Source organism: Bos javanicus, chromosome 2 (assembly GCF_032452875.1).
Source record: "Bos javanicus breed banteng chromosome 2, ARS-OSU_banteng_1.0, whole genome shotgun sequence".
NCBI classification, from domain to species: Eukaryota; Metazoa; Chordata; class Mammalia; order Artiodactyla; family Bovidae; genus Bos; species Bos javanicus.
The window spans coordinates 63,031,076-63,049,881 of NC_083869.1; the positions used below are offsets into that span (position 1 = coordinate 63,031,076).

At 42.2% G+C, this 18,806-nt stretch overlaps 1 protein-coding gene across 7 annotated transcripts in view; it reads right to left on the minus strand.

Annotated features, from left to right (window-relative positions):
- Window positions 1-18,806, minus strand: part of MGAT5 (alpha-1,6-mannosylglycoprotein 6-beta-N-acetylglucosaminyltransferase) — a 398,273-nt gene that overhangs the window by 175,984 nt on the left and 203,483 nt on the right. The window lies entirely within an intron of this gene.

The following is an 18,806-nucleotide window of genomic DNA, read 5'->3' on the forward strand; positions in this document are numbered from 1 at the left end:
CGGAACTGAAAACAGTGGTACAGATGAACTTATTTACAAAACAGAAATAGACTCACAGATACAGAAATCAAACTTACAGTTACTACAGGGCAAAGTGGGGGGCGTAGTGGAGGAATAACTTAGGAGTTTGGGATTAACAGGTACATACTACTATATATAAAATAAATAAAGTCTTACTGTTACAGCACAGGGAAATATACTCACTATTTTATAATAACCTGTAAGGGGAAGGAATATGAAAAAAAATATATATATATATATAAAAGAGAAATCATTTTCCTGTATATCTGAAACTAATATAACACTGTAAATCAACTATACTTCAATAAAACAAAACACACAAGTGCCTGAGTTGAGGCAGCCCAGGAGAGAGAGAGGTGAAGGTGTGCAGAGGAACAGAAAGCCCCAAGATGCTTGTGCAAGGTACAACTTCTTACAGATCCAGTTCTTATATTTCCACCAAGATCTCCTTATTCTTCCAATCTTTCCTCCCAATAACTCCCTTTCTATCAGCAAGCTCAAGTGGACTCCTATTCCTTGTAACTACAGAATCAAAACTAAAAAGAATGCCCTCCAGAAGCTTACAGTTAAGTGATGGACAGCAGACAAACTGGTCAACAACTGAACAGTAGCTTAAAGGCCTTATATTAGGGAGGGCCAGGGAAGGATGCCCATACCAGTCTCTAAGCATCAGAGAAGACTTCCCGCACCCAGAGACATCTCGGCTGAGATGTGAAGGTGCAGGAGTGAGCCAGGTAGGGGGACACGGTAAAGACGGTGGTTCAGCGAAATGTCCACATGGAGGACCTGATCTGATGAGAGTGAATGAGGGTGAGGTACTGAGATGCGAAGAGCTGACTCACTGGAAAAGACCCTGATGCTGGGAAAGATTGAAGGCAAAAGGAGAAGGGAGAGGATGAGATGGTTAGATAGCATCACCTACTCCATGGACATGAAATCTGAGCAAACTCCAGGAGACAGTGAAGGACAGGGGAGCCCCGAGTGCTGCAGTTCACGGGGTCGCGGAGTTGGACATGACTTAGCGACTGAACAACAACAACTGAGAGTCAGGCAGGACCCAAACCAGAAAGGCCACGAAGACTCCAGCCTCTGTGCTAAGGGCATGGCTGGTGGAGAACTGGAAAATTTTAAGGAGAAGATAATTATGATCAGGCTTTTGTTTAGGAATGATCATTTTAGTTGGAAATTAGGACACTCCTAAACCTACATGCTTCTCTTCTGGGACCAACTATATTTTCCAGACACACTTGGAAAATGTCCCCATTTCTCACTGCTGACCATTTTCAATTCAAAGTACTGGTCAGACATTAGATCCCAAACTACAATGTCATTTGACAGTGGTATTTAAACAATGTTGATGGCTGCTAGGGCTAAAACAGAAGTCAGTGCAAAGAGAAATTTTAGTTGTACCTGTTCCTTGAAATTCAGTTCATCTGAGAGTCTAAAACAGAAACCCCAGACCTCCTGATTGAGCCTTTTCAATGAGCATTCTACCTGCTAAGGATAACTAGAGCGTAAAATCAGTATCTTCCTTATCATACATAGGTTGGAGGCTGTCAGTTAGTTGATAACATAAAAAACACTTAGCTTGTTGGAGTCTTTGTTTTCCCATCTGTAAAATCAGAATCGCTGCACTTCTATTTCATGCAGGTCTTATTAAATAAGTTAACATTTGTAAAAAGCCTGGTTGGCACTCCTATCGGCTGGTATCAGAGACCACGGCAGGTGCTTAAGAGTTGGCATTTGCTGTATAATTCCACACAACCTTCAATCACTATATCCAGGAAAGCAGTGTTTCAAATGCACAGCTGCTTCTGGAAATGAATTCTCTTTGTTTTTAAAATAACCGCAGGCTTGAATGGTGGATCTCCCGAAAATTCCCCTTCTGTCTCACTCGCACGGCGACAGCCAGCTCCAGTATCCTCAGACAGATGGGCTGCCTTACCAAAAAAGAAAGATACTTTCCAATGACTACTGCTCCAATGACTAATTCCAATTTTGCTCACATTCAACAAACAAATAAGAGGCAGCACAGGTTCCGAGAAACTAAGCAGAGTCTAGAACTGCTGAAGTTTGCAGGTAACTGAACATTTAAGGGATCCGTAGAGGTCAGTAGGTTTCCCAGGTGGTGCTAGTGGTAAAGAAGCCCCCTGCCAACGCATGAGACATAAGAGACTCAGGTTCAATCCCTGAGTTGGGAAGATCCCCTGGAGAAGGGCATGGCAACCCACTCCAGTATTCTTGCCTGGAGAATCCCATGGATAGAGGAGCTTGGTGGGCTGCAGTCCATAGAGTTGCAAAGAGTCAGACAAGACTAGAGCGACTTATCATGCATGCATGCATTAGGGGTCAGTACCTCTCTTACGTTACACACAATAGGGATTATTCTAGTTCTGGACGTTTGGAGCCAGAAGTGGAGGTATGCTAATGTGGGGCAAAGAGAAACCACCAGGTGATAAAATTAACCAGCAGGTCCATGAAGGGTGCAGGCAAAGCCTGGTTGCTGGCAGTGTGGGTCCACATCATCTAAGAGTTTCAAGGAAAAAAACTATGTTATGCCAACTTTTTCTGCAAAGGGCTAGACAATAAATATTTAAGGCTGGGCAGGCCACATGGTCGCTGGGATGTAGCCATCACAACAGGGGGAATGGAATGATGTGTGTGGCTGTGTTCCAATAAAACTTTATTTACAAAAACAGGTTCAGACCCTGCTTTTTGCTATGCTAAGAGAACCCCCAAAAGAGGATCCTCGCTTATTCAAAGACCTGCTGAACTGACGTTTTAAAGGACATCTGCAGGTACTCTCCTGCCAGGTGTGCCCTTCCTCCACACACTTAACACCCTTCCTCCTTTAAAACTGAGTTGGAGCATCCATCCCCACCTGAAGAAAGCTGAGATCCTTCCTCCCTATCCCTATGTTCAATCAAGACTGAGTTAGGATTGAGGGCTGCCCCTTCAGCTCCTGGCCCTCCCATGGCAGTGAGCAATCCTGTTCTCTTTTTTGCATCTGTCCACCCCCTTTCCTAGGACATGAGAACATTGTGGGAAGGTTATGTCTTTCTGCTCCATCACCAGGCATTCAGCAAGTGCTGCTGGACTGAATGAACACTCACATGTTCTGCCTGACCCCCACCTCCCCCACTGCCACATACACAGACACCTGACACTTTGGATCAAGGAGAAGGAGACTAAGCTGAGACCTCAGTGTTTTTTATTTCTCTACTAAGCAGCAGTGTGTCAGCTAATCCACCAGGGGCTTCCCTGGTGGCTCAGAGGTTAAAGCGTCTGCCTCTAATGCGGGAGACCTGGGTTCGATCCCTGGGTTGGGAAGATCCCCTGGAGAAGGAAATGGCAACCCACTCCAATACTCTTACCTGGAGAATCCCATGGACAGAGGAGCCTGGTGGGCTACAGTCCATGGGGTCGCAAAGAGTCAGACACGACTAAGCGACTTTAACTAACTAAGCAGCAGTGTGTCAGCTAATCCAACAGGGCTCCTCTGCATTTCCATGATCTTAGGAGGGCTTTTTTCGCTATTTGTTACACAGTGATGGGTTTGAATAGATGGCAGCTTCCAGAAGTGCAGTTCGTGGCTGAAGGCTCTGCGGTAGGTGGGATCTGTGAAAGGGAGACACAGGAAGTGCCAGCCTTTTTTCTGAGCACGGGGTTGAAATGCTCCCAGAATCCAACCACCAGTAAGTAACCTGAACAAGACCCTCCACTACCCCCCAGGCCCTGAGGAGTCTCAGCACCTCACAGGGCAGTTCCCCATCTTGCTTCCATCACGAGGACAAAAACCCAATGAATCATGTTTTTATTAGATTTTTCTAATAGAAACAGAAGACTTTTCTACCTCTGGAAGAGCCTCCAATCTCAGTTCATTCCAGTCACTCAGTCACGTCTGACTCTTTGTGACCCCATGGACTGCAGCATGCCAGGCTTCCCTGTCCATCACCAACTCCTGGAGCTTGGTCAAATTCATGTCCATCAAGTCCATGATACCATCCAACCATCTCATCCTCTGTCACTCCCTTCTCCTCCTGCCTTCGATCTTTCCCAGCATCAGGGTCTTTTCAAATGAGTCAGTTCTTCGCATTGGGTGGCCAAAGTATTGGAGCTTCAGCTTCAGCATCAGTCCTTCCAATGAATATTCATGACTGATTTCCTTTAGGATGGACTGGTTGGATCTCCTTACAGTCCAAGGGACTCTCAAGAGTCTTTTCCAACACCACAGTTCAAAAGCATCAATTCTTTGGTGCTCAGCTTCCTTTATGGTGCAACTCTCAAATCCATACATGACTACCAGAAAAACCATAGCTTTGGCTAGATGGACCTTTGCCGGCAAAGTAATGTCTCTGCTTTTTAACATGACTACTTTTCAAGGGGCATTTAGCTTACTGCTCATGAGGCCCCTCCAAAAAAGGAGACAGGATTCTGCCAAGATATGTTACTAGAAGGTTCTTCCTGCTGTTTTCCCCACCCTCCCCCACCTGTCAAATTGTTTTTTTAATGGTGAAAGGGCAAGGTACTAATATAAAATGCAAATGTAAAATAAGATGCTAATGCAAGCAAAGAAACTCAGCTCTTACTATTGTTCAGGATCCAGTTTCATTTCTCACCGTCAAAACCAGCCCAAGTAGTGCCCCGCACTGAAAACATCACCTCTGAACTGATTCTGTGGTGCTGTCAACCAGGTATTAGAAAAAAGGCAGGATATCTAGGTGTGAAAACTCTGTTGTTTTATCAGAGTAGTAAGAGGTCAAATATTAGGCTGAATCTAAGAGAACAGTTTTATTATCAAAAATGCTCACAACTCAGGAAGAGCACATGTACTGCAGGAGAAGTGACAGAAGATGCCATAAACACATCCAGAGCGAGGTGTTCCTGTCAAGCGTGGAAACAGATTCTCCCCGACAGCCCTAACATGTGTATACAGATTGAGAGAGACACAATGGGATTTCAACTATACATTTGGAAGTGACAGAGACCAAGAGATATGGAACCAGGCAGATAGATGTTTTTAACTCATGCTTTTCTCTGCCCGAGGAAGGAAGGAAAGTGGGAGAGAACGGGGTGGAAGTAAATGGTGAAGACAATCTCAGAGGGATGGTGACAACAGAAAAAGGGTGATTCAGGAAATGAAGGTGGATGATCGTGACCTCTCAAGATATATGACCAGCCTTTTGAAAGTGCTGGTACACATATTGTCACATTTTACACTCACCACATCCTCCTGAACAAGGAAGGCAATTACCTCATCTTATGGTTTGGAAAGAGGCTTCAAAATCCTCAGCATCTACCTCCAAACTCAGCCCACAGTTACTTGGAATTTCTCCCCAAAGCCTGTGGCTTGCCATGTGCTGAGATGTCAAAGCCGCATCCTTGAAAGATATGGTCTGTATCCTCGAGGAGCTCCCCAGGGCTTGAGGAGCAACCACATACAGCAGAGTGAGGCACACATCAGCGGAACCCCTCCTCAGATAAACCTCCTGAAAGGCTGGACAGCCACCCTTTGGCTAGCCCCCACCTACTGCCGGGCACCCTGGCAACTCTGCAGAATTTTTTTTAAACAAATAAATGAACTACCGTTACAAAGGGATCAAGAGCCTCAGTTCCAGAGAAGTGCAGGGAGGAGAAGGAGAATGAGCCACAGAAGAAAGGGGGTGAGCATTCCTCACTGGGAATCCCTAAACCAGAAACTCTGAGTTCCAGACCACACACTAAAGAAGCTGAAGGAATCTGAGTTCCACACGAGGAAAATGACAGAAGGAGCAGCAGTGAAAAAAAGATTTGTTTCCTATGCAGAGAGGGAGGAAGTGGACCCATTCCCTGGGTGAATTACTGATATTCATGCCTTATCAGTATTTAAAAAGAGAGGCTTATAGTTTTGTGAGATATGATCTTCATGAGTTCTATGCTAACTGTCCTGATGCAGTCACAAACCAAGCACAGACACTGGGCACCACACAAGGAAACCTTTATCTTTTAACTGCGCAGTTCAATGCACATACATGGAGATGCTGTTGTGTTTTTAAAGTAAACGATCAACCATGCAGCATCATAAAACACTCACCTACTCAAACTCACATTAACTTAATGATAACCATTGCTCATTTTGAAGGACAAAAGTGATCCAGAAATATAGTTATAAAAAGAAGCTCGTAACAAGAGTCTGGCAGCCAGGTGTCACTCTGAATCTGATTCTATCAATGCTTGTGGGTGGTACCACCTGTAAGAAAGTCAGCTACAAGCTTCTGGTTGATGATGATAAAGTGAGGACATGGAGGGGAAGGGAGTGGATGTGTGTGTGGGGGGAGGTGGAGGCTGAGGAGGAGGTGGGAGAAAAGAAGAGAGGTGTGGTTGTAAGTGAGCCCCACACAGAAGAAAGTTATTTCAGAATGAAAGCTGACCCTCCCAAGAGAGCCTCCTTTGTGAAAGCTCACTTTTCTGAGTATTAATTATAGCAAAGGCAACATGTGTTTTGAAGTGGCATTTCTTTTTAAGAACTTGTAAAACACGGTGCCATTAATTTTTTAATCTAGAACTCAACAGGCATCAACAGGTTAAGTGTTTCTGATTTCCTTACCATCACTATTTTAACAGAAAAGGGGGGAAAAGATAGAAAAAGTGTTTTAGAAGCTTCTCAGAAACCTCAAAAAACATGACCATCTGTCCACCTCCGGAAGTTTTAGGAAACCTAGTTCAACCTCCTCGTCCAGTTCCGTTGCCAACAGCTCAGATAACCATCTTCATGAGTGAGGGCCTGATCCGCCCAAAGGTACCCCACGCATATTTCCTCTTAAAAGATAAAGGGTCTCCAGTGATCTGCTTTGTGTGTAAGACAAGGAAGTGCTTCTCTGGGAACACCTGATAGGAACACACAGCCCCAGTTATCAGATGGCCCCTGCAGGGCGCCCACGTGAGCACTGCGCCAGCCGGGAGCCGACTCCAGCTCTGCGCTCAGCCTGGAGACCAGGCTCTTGCCAGCACCTCTGTCAGCTGGCCTCGTGTCAGGAGTTAATAGCAATAAATCGGACAGAAATCAGCCATGGTGAAATGTAATCTCCCATTAAAGGTGACCTCACCAGTCATTCTCAGCTTGGCAAATATTCATTCAGGGCCACTTTATATCTGCATTATGAAAAACTGATTTAATTTCTATAACTGAATCATGTACACATATTCCAGACCCAGGGCCCACAGGAACAGGAAACTCTCTGCCCCCTGAAGGAGCTGGGGCAGTCATGATGGGTAATGGGGCACGACACACTCAGACTCGCAGGGATGGACAATGAGCGCCTTGAGAAGGGTTGTCTGCGTTTTGTTGGTCTTGTTTGGGTTTTCAGCCCAAGAAGCTAGAAATGCAATCACTGTACCAAAGAATTTCAGAGTTGCAAAGGACTTTCTGAAGCCATATTAGTAAGCTGTTGACTTTTCCTGATTCACAAGAATGCACTGAGTGATGAAGTGCCTTCCTTATTCAGTGATTTAACAAAATTCACTAATTACCTCCCACGCACAATGCATTTTGAAACCCTGGCCTCTGTCTTTTAACTCAAGATTGTTTCCACTTCTGGCTTTTGGTATTAAAAGGCACACCACCACCAGTATATTCATGTTCTACTCTAGAAATCTGAACAGTCAACACTGAAGAATAAAATGACCAATTTTCACTTGTCTCTGAATAAGTTCTCCAAGGGCCTCATGGACTACTAGTTATGACTAACCTAGAAAGCATATTGAAAAGCAGAGACATTACTTTGCCAACAAAGGTCCATCTAGTCAAGGCTATGGTTTTTCCTGTGGTCATATATGGATGTGAGAGTTGAACTGTGAAGAAAGCTGAGCGCCAAAGAATTGATGCTTTTGAACTGTGGTGTTGGAGAAGACTCTTAAGAGTCCCTTGGACTGCAAGGAGATCCAACCAGTCCATTCTGAAGGAGATCAGCCCTGGGATTTCTTTGGAAGGAATGATGCTAAAGCTGAAACTCCAGTACTTTGGCCACCTCATGCGAAGAGTTGACTCATTGGAAAAGACTCTGATGCTGGGAGGGATTGGGGGCAGGAGGAGAAGGGGATGACAGAGGATGAGATGGCTGGATGGCATCACTGACTCGATGGATGTGAGTCTGAGTGAACTCTAGGAGTTGGTGATAGACAGGGAGGCCTGGCGTGCTGCGATTCATGGGGTTGCAAAGAGTCGGACACGACTGAGCGATTGAACTGAACTGATCGCTTATATGTGGAATCTAAAAAAAAAAAAAAAAAGAATTTACTTACAAAACAGAAACAGACCCAAAAACATAGAAAACAAACTTATGGTTACCAAAGTGAAAGGTAGGGGAGATAAGTTAGGAGACTTGGATTGGCATGTGCACAGTACCATATATAAAACAGATAACCAACAAGGACCTACTGAAGGGCACAAGGACTCTACTGAATATTTTTTAATAACCTATCAAGGAAAAGAATCTGATATGTGTGTGTATATATATATATATATGTATATATTCATACATATATATGACTGAATCCTAAATCACTGTTCTGTGTACCAGAAAGTAACACAACATTGTAAATTGACTACACTTCAATGAAATAAATTTTTTAAATAATTAAAAGATTCTAGGAGGGGCAGGGTTCATAAGAATGTTGTATGTGTGCACTCATGCACACACACACCCTATTCTGATATGCCCCTAGGTACTGCTTCTGATAAATCATGTCAGATTCCTCGGAATTCACACCTAGGACCCAATATGCATAGTGGGCAGAAAACAGCTGCAGGGTCCTCCTGCATGGCAGGTGGAGCTGTTAAAGAATCCACCTGCAATGCAGGAGGACCCTGGTTCGACTCCTGGGTTGGGAAGATCCACTGGAGAAAGGGAAAGGCTACTCACTCCAGTAATTTGGCCTGGAGAATTCCATGAACTGTCCATGGGGTTGCAAAGATTTAGAAACGACTGAGCAACTTTCACTTTCACTTTAAGACGTATACAGAGGAACACAAAGTAATCTTTACCTTGAGGGAGCCTAGAATACACCTAAAACTTGGCCATCAGAAAGGGCAGGTGGCAGCCCGGTGCACTGGAGAATAAAGGACTGCAGATGAGCAGTAGGCGGCAGTGGCCTGGACTTGGCAGCCAACCACCATTCCTCCAGTCTCATCTCCCTCTACGTCATAGTAACAGAGTTTTAAGCTGAACCCCTGGCCGGCCAGGTAGGGCCTCTGTTGCATCTAGATATCACCATGAGACTATGCTCAGGCCAAGGAGACATGAGAGGGAGTTACAGAGCTACAGGACTGGCCTGAGGTTGGCCAGGCCAAGTTTGCAGTTCTGATCCCCTCCCTGTGGGCTGGAAGATAGATCTGTGATGACTCAGCAACATGGGAGGGATGGGGAATCTCGAAAGGCAGTGTGTGGACAAGAGCCACCCAGGAGGCCTGACTGTCGGCTGCTGGATTATCATGTGAGAGAGAAGACACTCTGTCTCACCGAAGCACTGTGTTTGGGTCTCTTCGTTACAGCAGCTTAGTTTGTTCCTGAAATAAGCCTCAGGCAAGTGGGATTTCAGTTGAGCTTCAAAGCAGAAGTAGGAGTAGACAGGAGGGAAAAAGGAAGATGACCACTGCGTAAAACAGTGATGAGGACAACCAACACAGACTGAGCATCGGCCAAAATCCATGCATGTGAGCATCCCACTTAATCCTCACAGTGACTTGAGAGCTAGTAATACATACACTACCCCTATTCTACAGCAGAGGACACTGATGCCCAGAAAGACTGACTAACTCGGCCAAGGTCACAGAATAAATCTGCCTTTCCACATATTAAAATCATTTAGCGGGCTTTGAAAAATGGACTGTATCCTCCAGAGATTCTAATAGTCTGTAGAATGGTTTGGTCACTGTGCTTTTTTATGCTCCATTCACCTAAGGTGATTTTGATGGGCAGTTACTGTTGAGAAACAATAGAATAAATAGGGAAGTAAGATGGTTACCCAGAAAAAGAGGAAAGGCTAGAAATGGAAAACAGATTTTTATCTCTTGTTTTAACCCCGAGTGTCCTACTGAGACAGCAAATCCACCCCTCAGTAGAAGAGAGCAATCCATCCACCATCAATGTCTGAGAGGTATGGGAGAGGGGAAGGGGATCAGTCTGGCTAAAGCAGTGACCTCAGAGCAGGAAGAGACAGGCTGGAAAGACAAGCCGGCATCACACCTCCCAGAATCACAAATTTCCCACTGCGGGAACACACTGCATACACTTGGGGTGTGCGTGCAGTGGCACTGGGGAAGAAAGGCAGTCTTTGAGGAGAGAAGCAACACCCTGAAAAATGTGAAATCCAAGGAAAAAGCAAAGCAACAGCCATGTGCAGGATGAAAATTTGATCCTGTGGACTTCATCAGCATCGGGTCTTTATAGTTGAGTAGAGATTATCTTGAAAGTTGTAAACTGTCTAGGAGCGGAAAGCTGTCTTTGCTGGTAAGGAAGCTCATGCTATTTTTCCAACACGGGGTCTTGAAAGATAATTATGAATGTTTAAGCCCTTCTTTGATTTATAGCCATTTCTAATGCCATTCTTTTTCCATTTACATTTAATGAAATTCTCATTGATGCCTACTTGGCAGGTAGGGGTAAATTCTTTTCAAATTTTCAAATGTTTTCCAAAATGATGTGGCATAAGCCTCTCAAGTTGTAAAATGATAAATATCTGTCTTCTGACTATAGTTAACACTGCTGTGTGGTTTATCTCAAAGTTGCTAAGGGAGGAGATCCTAAAAACTCTCATGACAAGGGGAAACAAAAAAACACCTTTTTTTCTTATTGGAGAGGATGGATGGATGCTAACTAAATTTACTGTGTCAATCATTTCACAATATTATGTAAGTCAGGCCTCCATGCTGTACACCTTAAACTGACACAGCGCTGTATGGCGATTGTATCTCAATAAAACAAAGGAAAACATCGGTCCTGTCTATGCTTCAACTAGTAGATCAATCCTCTCATCAAATGCTATCTTCCCACCCCAACCACCATACTATGTGCCTTCTCATTATGAGGCAACCTGCATCTGGAACTGACACAGCAAAACGTTCCAAGAGAAAGCAGCCCGCCATGTCCTGGTATTTGAGTGCCTGACCACATTGCACCCCAGCAGTGGAAATGGTAGAAAAGGTGAGTAGAGATTCTGTGCTGGAGAGGACTGAGGTATCTAAGAGATTGCCACTGGGATTATCACTCAGTTTCTTACCATTAGGCAGGTTACTGGACCTTCCTGAGCCTGTTTCTTCATGCAACAGATGGAGTCAGTAAAACTTGCTAACACCTGAGTTACCACCTTTACTGTGTCAGGTACAGCCCCTGGCACTCATTTACTGTCTCACATCATCCTTAGCCTTCAAAGTCAAATAAGAAATGCCGGGGGAGATAGAGCTGTAAGAAAGAAAGATGTGTATGTTACACTGAAATATCACATGCTAGCTCTCGTTCACTCAATTCGCCTATTTTTAAAATATACTTGTTCTACTGTCCCTATATCTCTGTGTCGTTACCCGTCTCTGATTCATTTTAATGTCACAGTGCTTGGTGGGGTGTGAGATACAGCCAGGGACTAAAATGCTTTGGATTTATGGAAGGAAAAAAGTTCAAAGTCTTTTTAAATGAACAGCACAAAGGACACACTGTAAACTCTAAGAGCTCTGGGACTGGAAGACAGAACTGAGTGTGCAGTATGATTTAGGCCATCAGCATTCTTTTCATGCATAAATCTACCTATATTTATCTCCATGAAGTATCATATTCTATAAATTTGTACTTCATTTCCACTATCTTTTCTTCTGCAACAAAATGTTCTTTGGCATTTTAAGTAACAATGTAAGGGACATAAAATATTCCATGTGGCTATTATGTATCCAGTTATAATAAATGGACATAACAGTCACTAAATTGGGAGAATGTCACTTTTATGCATCAAAAACAAAAAGTTATAACGGTATTGTATATCCAGAAAAAATAGTTTCCATATATAATATTTTAAAAAATAAGATAAATGTGGTTTGCATCAACATAGATGGACCTATGAAGCAAGCCAGATGGAGAAAGATAAATATCATATGATATAATTTATATGTGGAATCTAAAAAAAAAAAAAAAATTCAAAAGAACTTATTTCCAAAACAGAAAGAGACTCACGGACATAGAAAATCCATTTGTGGCTACTAAAGGGGAATGGTGTGGTGGTGGGAGCGGGGAGGCAGTGGGAGAAAGGGATAAATTAGGAGTTTGGGATTAATATATTCTTGCCTGGAGAATCCCTACAGACAGAGGAGCCTGGCCGGCTACAGTCCACGGGGTTGCAAAAAGTTGGACACGACTAAGCAATTAAGTATAGTAGTACTATATATAAAATAGATAAACAATAAGGACCTACTGCAGAGCACTGGAAACTTTACTCAATATTTTTTAATAACCTATAAGGGAAGGGAATCTGAAAAAGAATGTATATAGTTGTAAATCAACTACACCTCAATAAAAAAGTAATAAATAAAAAAATAATTCAGACATTCAAATAAAAAATAAGATATACTACTGACAGATTTTAATGCTTTCTCAGCTGTTAACTTAGATTCAAGAAAGATTAAATGGGAAGTAGATGGCAGACATTAAAAATTCCAGACTTGCAAAATTCTCAAGTTGGGAGCCTTAAGGCAAGTTTCACACCTATTCTCCTTTTTCAATAAACAGGAGAGGGCTTTTCATAATGTCCCTCTTTTCACATGCAGCTTACTGTAACAGCCACATGTCCCTGACACTTAAAGAATATACAAATCTTCCGTCTCCCCTCCAACAACAAATACTTCTATTTTTCTTCTAAAACACAGTTAAGCATAGCTCACACATTTCTAACTATTCGTATCAAACTGTCAAAGTGTTTGGAGTTTGGATTTCGCTAAGTAAAAGAAATGTACACACAGTGTATGAATGTGTGTATTCTTTGTTGAAACTAAAGAAGAAAAGCAAGCAATACGGAATTAATAATTGGAGAAGATTGGCTATGTGTGTTAAGTCGCTTCAGTCGTGTCTGACTCTGTGCTGCTCTACAGACTGCAGCCTGCCAGGCTCCTCTGTCCATGGGATTCTCCAGGCAAGAACACGGGAGTGGGTTGCCGTGCCCTCCTTCAGGGGATCCTCCGGACCCAGGGATCTAACTTGCATCTCTTAAGTCTACCTGCCCTGGCAGACAGGTCCTTTACCACTAACGCCACTGGGGAAGCCTATCCCTAGGCTATTTTGATTGTACAAACTACTAGAAACTACTGTTCTCCCCCTTCACACAAGGCCCGCTTTGAACCACCTGTCATAAGCCTTTTTGTAGCTGTTGGTAAAGACAGGAAGTATGACTGGACATCAGACATCTACAGGCAATGAGCAAGTTCTTTGATTACCCTTTTAATGGGAGATCAAGATAAATTTTTTCATTCACTCATATGAACTGAGTTTTTCCTTTTGTTTTGGTTGCTTGGTTATAGCCTCTCTCCTCGCTTTTTAGCATGGAAAAATAAATTGTAAATTAATTTAGAATCAAGATGACACCCTGATAATAAGTTTTAGGTACTACAAAAAGAGGCAGAGTGAGAACAAAACACAATAAAAAAAGAAGCTTAAGGTCTACAATATTGAGAACACACTCCAGTGCATCAAACCTTTGAGTACATGTTAGAAGACAGGCTGAGAGCTACTTAATTTTTAGGTCCATTTGACTTATCCAGAGTTGCATGAAATCTGCAAGCCCCCTGGCACACCACATATATGCTATGCCTGCTAGATATGTCCTTGGCTAGGGAGTTGTCTCTCAAACACCAAGTTGTCTTAAAACCTAATTCCTATCTCTCCTAGCCTTTAATAGGTTTTTCTTCTTGTGGAAAGGAAACATGTCTGCCTAAGACCATATAAATTTGGACAATGGTACTCAGCCTGAGAAACTGCGAGGCTAATGGGCATATACTTAAACATTATGTCTTACCCTGAAATGCTAGTCATCTACTCAATAGAAAACATTAGTAAATACGTGAACACAAGTTCTTTCTAGTATGAAAAATGATTTTCAATGGCCTAGGAATCTGTTTCAGAAAGTAGGAAAGTTGGTTTTTGAGTCAGTTCTTTGCCAGTGGTGACCCTCTGGCAGTGGGATTACCTGAACGTCTTCACCTAAGGACCCATGCCACCATGTCAATATAGAGCAAACTGCACTTACCCACTCGCTCTCTAGTCATGGCGTCTAGGAGAGGGAGAATCCTCATTAAAAACACATTCTCCTTGTCAACGTAGAAATGGAGGTTATTGCATCAAAATATAGAGAGCTGGCAGGCATACATACCAAAAGGCAGGGGAAAGTCAGAGCAATGATAAGAAATAGCTCAGATGATTTGCTGGTCAGGCACACTCTAAACTGTACTACTTGTGCAAGAACTGTGTGATCAACTTAACTTGGGACTCTTTATAAAGCAAGCCTGAGAAATCATACATTGGCAATGGTAGAGAAGCTTATATAGGAATAACCTTCCCACAGATAATATTTATAAAACAATGAAGAGTAAGGAAAAAGGGCAAAACCAGAAGGAGTTTGAACCTTAAAAGAAAGGGACTACACTGGATAAAGGGACTCCCAGGTGACACTAGTGGTAAAGAATCTGCCTGCCAGTGAAGCAGAGGCCGTAGATGCGGGTTGGACCCCTGGGTTGGGAAGACACCCTGGAGTAGAAAACAGCAACACATTCCAGTATTTTTGCTTGGAAAATTCTACAGACACAGGAGCCTGGAAGGCTACAGTTCATGGGGTTGCAAAGAACTGGACATGACTGAGCAACTGAGCACACTGGATAAAACCCACATTCAACAGCTTTGCCTGGAGGGGACTCTGGGTGGTGGTGGGATCACTAGAAGGTTAAGCAAAAGGTTAGTCTTAGGATTAAGTTTGGGTAATCAGGATAGCAAAGAAACTGAGGTAGGATGTTTCCATAAAGAAGGAACCAAAGAAGGGGAGCCCCCAAACCAGCATATAAACTACCTTAAAATCCTTGAATGACCCTATCACTGAGCATTTGTCTGGGAGAGTCCGAGGAAAGCTCTAAAGGCAGTCAGAGATTCAGCTGCTGCTTGCTGCTGGGGAATCAGAGTTTGAAACTGAACAAGTCAGAGGGGTTTGGCCAACATTTCAAGGTTTCCATTGAAATCACAGAAAGCCTTGCATCAGGCCCAGGACTTAAGACTTCCTAAGACTAGGATAAAAACTGAGACAGACATGCCCAACAAAGCATAAAATCAAGACCTCTTAGGCTTAAAGTGGTCAGTAATTCAACGGCCTGCTAGAATGAAAAAATCAACTCTTCAGAGGATGACAACAGAATTCACACACTCAACAACATATTATAATGCCAAATATATAACAATTATTAGACTTGTGGAAAAACAGAAAATGTGGACCAGGGTCAAGAAAAGCAGTCAACAAAAACATACCCCAAGATGATGTACTGCTGGAATTGACAAATAATTTAAAGCAATTACCATAAATATGACTAAAGATAAAGAAATGGACAGTTTTTAAAACCAGAAATTCTGGGACAAAAATGAAAAGCTGACAAATGAAATTAACAACAGTTTGAAGATGGCAAAAGAAAGGATCAATGGACTTGAAGTCAAAGTCGCTCAGTCGTGTCCGACTCTTTTCAGCCCCATGGACAATACAATCCATGGAATTCTCCAGGCCAGAATACTGGAGTGGGTAGCCTTTCCCTTCTCCAGGGGATCTTCCTAACCCAGGGATCGAACCGGGGTCCTCCTGCATTGCAGGAGGATTCTTTACCAGCTGAGCCACCAGAGAAGCCCAAGAATACTGGAGTATGTAGCTTATCTCTTCTCCAGGGGATCTTCCTGACCCAGGAATCGAACTGAGATCTCCTGCATTGCAGGCGGATTCTTTACCAACTGAGTTATCAGGGAAAGTAACAATTCTTCAATCTGAAAAAGAGTGACAATGAAGATTGGAGGAAAAAACTGAGAAGAGCCTTACAGTGACCTGTGGGCATCATATAAGCTACACTCTGTAAAAATGGATACCTAAAGGTAGAAAAGAGGGGAAAAATGGGGGAAAAAATAACTTGAAGAAATAATGGCCAAATACTTTCCAAACTCAGATTCAATATCTCAATGAATCACAAGTAAGAAAAATACAATTACATTTACCACCATCAAAATGGCAAAAGCCAAACATGAAGAGAAGATTTTGAAAGTAGCCAGAGAAAAATGAGACACATTACAGAGTGCAAAGACAGAAATGTTGCCTGACTTCTCTTCCACAAAGGATGGAGGTTTAAAAAGCAAAGAAACAGCATTTTTAAAGTCCTGAAAGAAAATTACTATCAATCTAGAATTCTCTACAAGAAATCCTGAAAAATGCTGGTTCCCAAAAAGCCATTTTCAGATAAATGAATAATGAGAAATTTTACCACCTGCAGACCTTTGTGGCAAGAAATAAACAAAAGTGGTTATTTGCATTGAAAGGGAAATAACTTAAGATGGAAACCTGGAACTACACAGAGGAATAGAAGTCATTGGAAATGTTAATATGTAGGTAAATATTAAAGACTATCATTTTTCCTTCCCCTAATTTCTTCATTAATTGACTTTCTAATACAATAATCAAAAGAGGGTACAGTGAGGTTTAAAATATAAGTAGATGTAAGATATTTAACAATAGTGCAAAGGATAAGCAAGCAGGATTAACAGAATCAAACATGATGTTTGCAATATTAACCCCCAAGTAGACTGTGGTAAGTTAAGAAGGTCTATTGAAATTTTTAGAACAGAGAACAGCAAACTACAACTTAGAGGTCAAATCTGGTTCACTGCTTATTTTTCTAAATAAACTTTACCGGAATATAGCCATGCCATTCATTTATGTATTGGCTATGGCTACTTTTGCACTAGATCATATGTCCACAAAGCTAAAATATTTACTATCTAGTGTTTTACAAAACTAGTTCAGTAATCCCTTTGCTATAGCATCCTTTGGTTAGTCTTAGTCCTGAGAGGATTTTGGGGGGCTATCTAGGAGGTAGGATGTAATGATTTGCTTCCACCAAGTTTCTTTTTCAAGACAAAGAGCCCCAGCTTCTATAGAACATTCATATCCCAAGGGCAGAGGCAGGAAAAAAATAAAAGACTAGGGTGTCACTCTGTCATCATTCGCTCCAGCTCATACTTGTGGATTCCAGCATGCTATTATTTTCCTCTACTTAACATTCATCTTCCCTTGCTGGCTGTCTGACTTACAGATTTCAAGTTCCAGCATCAGACACAAAAGCAATACATTACACAAACTGTTAAACCAACTCCCCCAAGTGTGTATGGTCAAAACAAATTCCTTAATAAACACGTGCTTGCACATATACACAGAACTAGTGGTTCTGCTTCTGATTTAATCCTGACTAGCAGACAAATGAACAAAGCCGAAGTTGACTCTTTGAAAAGACGAATAGAATTTAAAATTCCTAGCAAAAGTGATCAAGAGAAAAAGAAAATTTAAATGAGCAATATTAGGAATTAAGAGAGGAATGTTGCCACAAACCCTACAGATATTCAAAGTGTAAGAATAGGAACAACTTATGGCAATATAGTCTAGAATTTAGAAAAATATGATGGGCTCATGTATTTTTGGCAGTATTCCTAACAGTCCAAAACTGGAAATTATTCATATGTCCATTATCAGGAAAACAGATATCATCAATTATGCTTATACTCATAAAGCAGAATACTATTTGGTGATTAAAAAAAAGAACAAACTGATAAATGCAATACCACGGATGAATCCAAAAATACCATCCTGAGAGAAAGAAGCCAGGCACATACTGTATGATTCCATTTTTATGATGCTCAAGAACAGGCAAAGTTAATCTATGATGATAAAAATCAGGACAATGGTTTCCTACAGGGGAGGGAGAATAAATGGAAGGAGACTTGAGGGAACATTCTAGGGTGAGGAATAGGTTTGGTATCTCGCCTGCAGCATTGCTTTTATGGATGCACACATCTATCAATCCCATCAAATGGTACACTTAAGATCTGTGTCTTGCATTATATGTAATTTGGCTCTCACATAAGCCAAATTGCTTTAAAAAATGTATGCTTTCTCTATGCTTAGGAATATAGATGAAGGAATACTATTTTCCTTTGCTAATTTCCATTTATTAATGCTTTGCCAAACATCTTCAGAAGAAAAGATACATTCTCCAATGAGCTCACACACATCTTAAAGCATCTCACTACACCAGTGCCTTCAGTGGCCTCTAATACACTTTTCACCCTGGGCTGGCTGTGCTGGGGGCTCCCTCATTTAGGTTGGTTATACAAGCACCGAGAGAACTGATGCTTAATTTTTCTTCTAGAAACTACAGTCTCGGAATTAAGCACAATCTGTTGGGAAAGTGCTTCCCCACCTCCCCTCCGGTTACTGACTGCATCAAGGTGTCCCTTATTTAGAGTAGACCAGTTAATTGTGCATTTATAATGCTCAGCATGAAGCTGAAAGAGGTGTTTAAATAATATCCTTCACTCTAAAATGTAACTGCATATAGGCAGAGTGAAGAGTCAGCAGTCCCAGGAAATAATCACCCAAAAGACACTCAACAGAAGAAAGGCTGTGATTTCACTCCTCCCGCCTGCAGCCTGCGACAGAAATCACTTGAATTCAATTTGCAATATGCAACTCTGATTGCTCAGTCT